The sequence below is a fragment of the Rattus rattus genome, chromosome 7 (assembly GCF_011064425.1).
Source record: "Rattus rattus isolate New Zealand chromosome 7, Rrattus_CSIRO_v1, whole genome shotgun sequence".
Taxonomy (NCBI): Eukaryota; Metazoa; Chordata; class Mammalia; order Rodentia; family Muridae; genus Rattus; species Rattus rattus.
The window spans coordinates 87,279,533-87,285,532 of NC_046160.1; positions in this window are offsets into that span (position 1 = coordinate 87,279,533).

Below are 6,000 nucleotides of genomic sequence, written 5' to 3' on the forward strand. Positions count from 1 at the left end.
TATTTTATTTTTTTTCGGGGCTGGGGACCGAACCCAGGACCTTGCGCTTCCTAGGCAAGCGCTGATGATTTTTATTTTATGTGTACGTGTCTGCCTGCATGTCTGCACAGAGACCACAGGAGTGCATGCAGTACCTGTGGAGACCAGAAGTAGGCAGTAAATCCCCTGGAGCTGAAGGTACAAGTGATTGTGAGCTTACTGTTGTACATGCTGGAAACAGAGCTCAGGTCCTCTGCAAGAGCAGCAAATGTTCTTAATGACTGAGCCATCACTCGAACCCCTGGTCATGAGCCTCTGGCCAGCACTGGGTGCAAATGTAATAATCTGCAAGCCATCAAGCCAATTGGTGACGACTATGCTCAAGGCCACGCCCACAAAAGTGCTACTACCACAACTGCCAAGATGTCCTGTCCCTCCAAGTATAAACCCTCATTCTTCAGTCATGTTGGACGGAAGTTCTCTTTGGATATCAGTTATGGGTTCCTGTTCTAAGAAAGGGGATCCTTCCTTTACTCTGGCAGAGCAAAACAACTTTTCAACTCAGCAAAGCCCCTCCACATTTCTTGGGTGGGGGGGTGAGTGGCCATGCCCATAGCTGATTCAACAGAGGTGGCAAGGCAGAAGGTCGGAAGTATCTGTGTTAGCTGCTTTTCTTGTGAGAAGGTAGATTGTGACTCACAGACTTGGGGAAGGCGGGAGTGTGAGGTAGGAGGTCACATCGTATCTGAAGTCAGGAAGCAGAGAGAGATGAACCCTGGTCTCAACTGGCTTTGTCCTTTTTATCAGTCTAAGGTCTTACCCAACTGGGATAGTGCCACCCATATTTTGGGGTTTATCTTCCAAATCTGTTGGAAGGAGCACCTTCATGAAGGTCCAGAGTTGTGTTTCCTAGGTGATTTTCAATCCTATCGAGTTGACAATCAAGATTAAGAATCTGTGACAAAAGAGTAAGGTATAAAATGCCCACATCGGTTATGAAACTGATGCCCATCAAGGTGAAGTGAGAGCATTCCAGGATGTGAATGTTACTAATCATATTTCTGTTTCATCATTTTCCCCACCTTTTTCAAGAGGCTGAGTGTGCTGCCATCAATCTTGGAGTCCAGGGCTGTCCCACACCAGGGGGAGACATGAGACACGTGGAAACGAGAAGGTAGAAAGAGAAGAGGAAGATAACAGAATGAAAAAATAAAACCAAAAGAAAGGAGAGTGGAAAACAAGGGATTTGTAAAAAACCTCTCCTTTGTTGTTTGGTGATGGGGACTCACTACATAATGCCTCACACTGTGGTCTTCTCAGCCTTCCAAACAGTCAGATCGCAGGTGTGCACCATATGTTTATAAAGACACTGATATTAGAGGGATCAAGCTAAGGAGCCAAGCATACCAATCAGATTTAACCGTAGAAGCCAAGTGTCCTAACACCGTGTGTCTTAGAAATGGATACAGCTAGGAAGCCCATCGTAACATCTGACTCCACCAACTCTCCAGCAACGACTATCATTTCACAAAAACATTTTAGAAAAACAATTGATTATAAAGCCATGCTATAAGGGGGAAAAAACGACCAAATCCTAGCTATCAAATATTCTATTGATGGAATGACCCAATGTCTTAGGGTTCTCTCGGAATCAATTCTGAGGCAGAAGGTCACGTGAAATGAGGGGAAATTCCCACAAAGGAGCAGAACAGACACAATGTGCAAAGAAAGGTTAGACTGCACCACAGTTAGAATGAAGGACTCAGTAAACCCACCGGGGCACGCTGGCACTTCAAACCAGAAGACCGCTCGTGCCTTTGCGCCTTCACAGTGAGCCGACTCATATTTGCTGTCTGAGAAAGGGTGAGTGCACCACAGTAGGGGCACCTGACAGCCACCTCTCTGCAACTTATTTGTCTTCCCACCCATTCGTTCCCAACCCCAGAAGCACTGCATGATGGTTACTCCTAATTATCAAATTGGTCGCGTTAAAAAGGCACTAGGGGAATTAGTTAAGTACACCTCTGGGAATGCAGACTTCTCCAGAGACAATTAACGCTAAAGACATTGCCTTCAGGAGGGTTTTGATCTATTGGGGATTCAAGGTTTGAAAAGAGAACTGGGAGATGTTAGAACAATAGAAGGCAGGGCCTTGTTGGAAGAGATAGGCTGCTGAGGTGGACCCGTAAGGGTCTATGTCTAGCCCCTGTCTGTCTGTCTCTCTGCTCCGCTTCCTGACCACTATGTGGTGAACAGCTCCCTCCTCTACTTGCTTGCTCCTTCTGCTGTAATGTTTCACCTCTCTGTGTTGGCCAGTCTTCCATTAACTTGACACAGGTTAGAGTTATCTAAAAGGAGGGGACTCAATTGAAAAAATGCCTCCCTAAAATCTGGCTGTAAGGCATTTTATTTTTTGTTTGTTTGGTTTTTTTTTAAAGATTTATTTATTTATTTCATGTATGCAAGTCCACTGTCGCTGTCCTCAGTCACACCAGAAGAGGGCATCCAATCCCTATTATGGTTGTGAGCCACCATGTAGTTGCTGGGAATTGAACTCAGGACTCCTGGAAGAGCACTCGGTGTTCTTAACCTCTGAACCATCTCTCCAGCCCCAGGCATTTTCTTAATTAATGATTAATGAGGTCTGGTTATAGGTCGTGCCACCCCTGGGGTGGTGGACCTTGTTCTGTAAGAAAGCAGGCTGAGCAAACCAGAAGGAGCAAGCCAGTAAGCAGCACTCCGCCATGGTTTCTGCATCAGCTCCTGCCTCCAGTATCCTATGCTGTTTGAGTTCCTACTCTGGCTTCCCTCAGAGATGGACTGTTACATGGAAGTGTAGGCGGAAATAAACCCATTCCTTCGCTAATCGCTTTGGTCATGGTGCTTCATAACAGCAATAGTAGCCATAATCAGGGCACCCACCCCGTGCCCGGGATCAACAGAGTCAAAGGCTGTGGGCTCACAGAAACCATAAGAGAAATAAATGTTTTGCCTGTTTGTCGATCTCTCAAGTATTTTAGTCATTGTTATGCCAAAGTACTAACAGACCTGCCCCTGAGTTACAGTAGATCCCTGCTGTACCCTACCAATTGATCTAAGAATTTTATGGTTCTGACGAAACCCAGCTCTGGCCACAAGGTCATTGAAACAATCCCAACCTACAAGGCCTAGGAACTTAAAAGCAGCTGTTTTGTGAATGGTCTATCATTCTCCGCTATAATGAGCATGGCCTTGAGCTAGAACCCTGGGAACATTTGTTGTGATTTTCCTGTGAGAGTTTGTGAGATCTTTTCTATTGTCAGTACTTCCTGTACCATAGTATATACGTCATGTGCCCCAAACAACAGGGCTGCTTTTCCCAGTCTGAACCTGCTGCAGGTCCTTTCCCTGTACGAGCCCCAAGCAAGCCTGGAAAATCTTCCATGCCATTCAGCAAAGGGGTCAAACATTACTTCTACACATAGACTAAGAACCCTAATGACCTAGCAAATGTATCGTTTCCTTCTTAGCCTCAGGAAGAGTAAAATTCTATTACTTGTCCTTCGCTTTGGGGAGAATGTGCCAGCATACTCCTGATTTCTGAGCATTTCTCTGGAACAGTAGACCCTCGGGTATCTGCAAGGATTATGTCCTATCTGCTGGAATGCAGGCGTCTTAAACTCCTTAAGGACTTGTCTCTTGCTGCTCATTTGGTAAGATTAACCTGTCTTTGGTAAAGCGTGCAGAAGCAATGCTCCGAGGAATTCCAAGTTGCGCCTCACCCGCCTCAAGCTATGTAAGAGAGAGAAGCAACTTGTGGAAACAAGGGGAGAATTGGCTTTAATAGAAGGGAAAGGGTCATTTCTGCAGGCCAGGAGATCTCAGGAGAATCCAACGATGTCCTGCCTCCAGTACGTTAATCCAGATGCAGATGGCTCCAGCCCCAGTCACAGGAAAGACCCAATCTGCACACCACACCACATTGGCTATCCAGTCTTCTTCAGACCCATAGTACCCTTCAGTTTAAGTCCTAGATCTGATAGCCATTTGCCCTCTGGCCGCAGAGATAAGAAACCCATTGCAGGCTATCAAGGAAGCCGGGGTGAATGAGTAATCAGGAGCAGATTTTTGCTGGCTTTTCTCCTCACTGAATCAGTAACCCCAGGCAAAGCCATCCAAGTTGCCACCATTGTTATGCTTCCTAATTGCCTCAAGTCTACCAAATGCTGTGAGACTGTCCTCAACAGTACATTCTCTTCTAGTGCCCTGTGACAGTTTGTCATCCTTTGAACATCTGTGCCTATAGGAGCTGCAGGAGCCTGTCTACCAAAAGTGCCATTTGTACTGCCAGGTGACTCCAAAATCCCATTTTAGATTCTGCTTGCTAGGATCACTCCAGGCAGGCCCTCAGTTCTCCTAGGAAATTATTTCAGTTCTCTGGGGAGGAGCCTCAGGAGGAGAGCCTAAAGGGGAACAAAGGAAACAGGACTGGGACGGGGAAGAAACTGAGCTATGTGGTCACCGCTGACATCTAAGGTCGCCTTGCAGACAGCTTGGCAGTTGGGCTAGCCTTTCAGAGTTGTCTGAAAGTGAGGCAAGAGGGCTAGGCATTTTACCCTCTGAACCACTTGTTGTTCAGGGCATGAGACCTAGAAAACTCACTCTCCCGACAGACACAGAAAAGAGCGCTCTGATCATGAAGGACCTGGAGAAGAGAAACAAACCACCTCTACCCAACGGTTGAAAGGGAAAAAGAGACAGGCACCATTATCACAGGATAAGAGCTTTATGAACAGATCAACCAAAGGCAATGTGTTGGTTTGACTTTGATCCTGGCCCACACAAACCAACTATAAGAACAGAATCTGAGATAGTTAGAGAAGAGTCCATGCAGACTTTGTATTGGCCTATATTACAGAATTATCATTACCTTTGTTGCAGGTGATAATGGCCGAATAGCTATGTAGAGAGAGCCTTTGTCCACTTGCAGTGCATACTGAAATGCAGAGGAAACGATTTGATGTATTGACATGTTTCAGGGAGTTACTGGAGGAAAAGATATTTAAAGATTGGTTTAGGGGCTAGAGAAATGGCCAAGAGCATATACCCACGTCAGGAAGCTCTCGGCTGCCTGTAATTCCAGTTCCAGGAGGTCCAATGTCTTTGGCCTCTTGGGCAATTGCACTCACGTCCATACAACTACACACACACACACACACACACACACACACACACACACACACACACACACACAGGTTGGGGTGGGATAAGGTTAAGAATATAATAAATCTGCCAACCAACCAGAGCTTCCAGAGACTAAGCCACTACCCAAAGACTATACATGGACTGACCCTGGACTCTAACCTCATAGGTAGCAATGAATATCCTAGTAAGAGCACCAGTGGAAGGGGAAGCCCTTGGTCCTGCCAAGACTGAACCCCCAGTGAACGGGATTCTTGTGGGGAGGGTGGTAATGGGGGGAGGATGGGGAGGGGAACACCCATAGAGAAGGAGAGGGGGAGGGGTTAGGGGGATATTGGCCCGGAAACCGGGAAAGGGAATAACAATCGAAATGTAAATAAGAAATACTCAAGTTAATAAAGATGAAAAAAAAAAAAAAAAGAAAGGTTCAGTTTAAAAAAAAAGAAAGAGAGACAGCAGTCTGAATTAAAGATGCACACATCTCCCAGGCCTGGAGCTGTAGCATTCTTTAGCATAGTCTTGGAACCTGCACGAGGATCCTACCACGCCCCACACTCTGCTCTTGACCTTTTCCCACTCTGCTTGCTCAAAATTGTTCTTTTCCCCTTGGCTTGTTCCTTTCCTTTCCTTCCTCCTTAAAAAAAAAAAAAAAAAAAAAAAGACGGTATATTTTTATTTTATGTGTTTGAGTACTTTGCCTGCATGCCTGCCTCCCTGTGTACCCTGTGCACATGCACAGGAAAGGGTGTTGGATCCCTTGGAACTGGAGTTACAGATGGTTGTGAGCTGCCTGGCGTGGGTGCTGGGTCTTCCACATGAGCGGTGTGTTCTCCTAACTAC